Below are 3,482 nucleotides of genomic sequence, written 5' to 3' on the forward strand. Positions count from 1 at the left end.
ACCACTGGAATGAAAGACGGCAACCCTCTCATCCTGCAGCAGCTTCTGACTCAGGGCTTGTTACCTTTTGAAACCACTTAGAGAGTTAATGTTATTATAATTGCAATGTTCCAAGCCCTGGATTTATATACATTTTGTGAAATTGTACAGTATTTAAGCAATTGAAGATAACTACCTTGCTTATTTTTACTCAGTGCACAGTTGTTGTTCTATTAGATGTACTGTTTTACTGTTCATAGTAAGAAAACTGCATGTTACGTTACACATTTTCTTGAATTTAGTAAGCTGAAAGATGTTCATGTTACATATTGTTAGAACCAAAAAGGGGGGGTGCAGGGATGGGATGTACCCCCCACGAAAGACTGCAAAGAGGTTTGTATGTTCTTAATTTTTCAATCGCATTCAGAATGATCAGAGGCTCACTTAGAAAAAGCTGAGGTGCTCACTTAGAAAAAGCTGAGGTACTCACTAAGAATCTTGAAAGTAGAAAATGGGAAAGCCCCTTTCCATTGATAACCTGGGGGTGAGGATATGCTTGTGTTTCCACAGATTCCAGTCCAAGATGGGTACCTGCAAGAGTGGTCCAACCAGTCTTGAATACTCCAGCTTGATAATCAGCTTGTGCAGAAGATAAACTCTTCTGAAGTCATGTTCCTAACTGATACTAATAAAGTTTTTAAGCAATTGTCTAAGTATTTTAGGGAAACCCTCTCAGTCACGGCTTAAGGCTCTGGCCAAGCCCTAGCCCTGGCTGACTGGAGATGATACTGTCAGAGCCAGGTGTCTCTGCCTTACAAGTGTAATCAAGTCACTTTGACTTGTTGATATGATCTTATAAAAGCTGGACCCTCTTTCAAGGTAAACTTGGAAGTCCTGCCTAGGAAAGACTCTCCAAGTCTTATCTTTGAAACAGGACCTCCCAGCAGTTGCAGACTCTGAGTGGTGGTAAAGGTTTTAGACAACTTTACGTTGTTTCTCAAAGTTCAATCTGTTTAATCACTGTCTTCATGCATAGGACTAGTTATTGGGTGTTTTCATCTATCCCCCTGTTCATGAGAAAGATACTACTTTTGTGAAGAACTGAGCTTATTTGGTTCAAACAGTGGGCCAAACATGTTCTAATATTAGAAGCGTTTTGTTTCATAATTCTTATTTGTATAGAACAAAAAAGGAGGAATTGTGGGAAGAGACTGTGCTGGATATTGTGGGAAGAGATGGAATAAAGTTGAGTTACAAGCTGTAAAACCTGCCTGCAGAGGCACGTGGCAGCACAAAGGAGCACATGGCAGCGCACAGAGGCTTGTCTCCACCAGACCCTGGCGGGAGGAGGTGTCACACAGCAGAACCCTATGGAGAGGAGGCTGCCAGGAGCTGGCAGAAGGGTGAACAGCAAGTGATCACCCCATAGAAGGACTTTTAGGAAGTGTGTTGCATCACGTAGTGAGGACTGCCATATAAGGAAATACTGTGCCTTAGAAAAGTGTATAAACCCAGCTCATTTCTTTGAATAAATGATTCCGATTCCCTGCTGGTCTGGGTCCGTGCCTCAATCACCGACAAAGATGTGATTGGTTATTTAAAAAATAAAAAAGGCTTTAGTCTGATGCCTTTTCCTGGTCTTAAAATCAAGAGTCATACACGGTTAGAAAAGGGATTTTACCTTGGTATTTATTTTAAGGATCCTTAGGGTCACACATCCAGTCATATGCACCGAAATGCACCCCGCAAAATGCCCACCCCAAAAGATCGGGTATAATATTATAGGTCTTACTAATTAGCATATCTATCAAAGATTCCCCAATGAAAGGCTCAAGTGAGCCCCCCTCCCCAAGGAGCCTTCTCCTGGATGGTTCTATCTTAGTTTATAGAATGTGTTCTGGAGAGGACCTTGGGGTCTGGGACGCACTGATCCCTAGCAACAAAGCTTCTAAAATGTTTAATCTCTCAGCTTGACAAACAAGTCCAAGAGTGTCGGCAAAAAGCCCTAAGGAGACAGAAGTTGCAAAAAAGGTATAACGGGTATAAAAAAAAGGCAAAAAATCTTCATGGCATCAAGGCAATGGCATTACTTGCTGCCAAATTACTTGCTGCCAAATTCGATTATGTTGTAAGAGACGGTCCGAATTACAGCTATTGTTATTACTACAATTACAGCCCTGGCATTCTCTGTCCACATGATTGTCCCTTTTTCAGCTGCTTTAAGGACCTCATATTCATGCCACGAAGATTTTTTGCCTTTTCTTTTATACTCCTGTTATACCTTTTTTGCAACTTCTGTATATTTAGTGCTTTTTGCCTACATTCCTTGACTTTTCAAGCTGAGAGACTAAACATTTTAGAAGCTTTGTAGCTAGGGATCAGTGCGCCCCAGACCCCAAGGTCCTCTCCAGAACACATTCTGTAAACTAAGATAGAACCATCCAGGAGAAGGCTCCTTGGGGAGGGGGGCTCACTTGAGCCTTTCATTGGGGAATCTTTGATAGATATGCTAATTAGTAAGACCTATAATATTATACCCGATCTTTTGGGGTGGGCATTTTGCGGGGTGCATTTCGGTGCATATGACTGGATGTGTGACCCTAAGGATCCTTAAAATAAATACCAAGGTAAAATCCCTTTTCTAACCGTGTATGACTCTTGATTTTAAGACCAGGAAAAGGCATCAGACTAAGGAAAAGGCATCACTTGCTGGCAGCTACGCAGGGACACTAAAGACCTTGAAACTCGCAGTCTTGGGTTGGAACACATCTTGCTTTGCCCCTCTCTTTGTCGGCAAATTACAGAGGGGCTGGAGCGGCGATCTAAGACTGACCAGGACTTCAGGACCCAGCACGGAAAGGCAGAAGCGCAGAAAGGGATGTGAGTGAAAAGGGGAACGATATTACCGATATTGTGCTAGCACTAGGGAAGGAGATCTTAGTTTACAGAATGTGTTCTGGAGAGGACCTTGGGGTCTGGGACGCACTGATCCCTAGCTACAAAGCTTCTAAAATGTTTAGTCTCTCAGCTTGACAAACAAGTCCAAGAATGCAGGCAAAAAGCACTAAGAATACAGAAGTTGCAAAAAAGGTATAACAGGAGTATAAAAGAAAAGACAAAATAATCTTCATGGTGTCATAGGTTAGCAAGCATAGTCCCGGAAGGGATGTCCTTGCTAAGGGGTGCTTACAGCTTCCTCTGGGACCTGAGAGAACCTATCAGCTGGCAAGTTTGAATATGGACAATTCTTTAAGCCACTTAAAGTTGTGACCGCCTCTGTGATCCAAACTTAAGAATAGACAAACTCGCCCCCAAGCTCTCTCTCGTTTCCAGTGCTGGGACAGGCAGCTGTGGGGCCCAAGCGGGGCCCAGTGGGCCTGGCCCAGGCCCTGCTTGGGCCAGGCTGGGCCGGGCCACAGCCATCCTGAAGCCATGGACCTGTTCCAGCCGTGGAACCCCCCCCCCCCCCCCACCCTCGCCGGGGCCGGCCGGCGGGGCGCCGC

The 3,482-nt window shown here is 44.3% G+C and overlaps 1 long non-coding RNA gene across 1 annotated transcript in view; it reads right to left on the bottom strand.

Annotated features, from left to right (window-relative positions):
• The window catches only part of LOC108448414, a 14,744-nt gene that overhangs the window by 5,013 nt on the left and 6,249 nt on the right, over positions 1–3,482 (bottom strand). Inside the window, exon 2 of the long non-coding RNA XR_001864294.1 lies at positions 357–362. This is a non-coding gene — a long non-coding RNA (uncharacterized LOC108448414). The remainder of the gene's footprint in view (positions 1–356; positions 363–3,482) is intronic.

This window comes from Corvus brachyrhynchos, unplaced genomic scaffold (assembly GCF_000691975.1).
Source record: "Corvus brachyrhynchos isolate BGI_N302 unplaced genomic scaffold, ASM69197v1 scaffold728, whole genome shotgun sequence".
NCBI lineage: Eukaryota > Metazoa > Chordata > Aves > Passeriformes > Corvidae > Corvus > Corvus brachyrhynchos.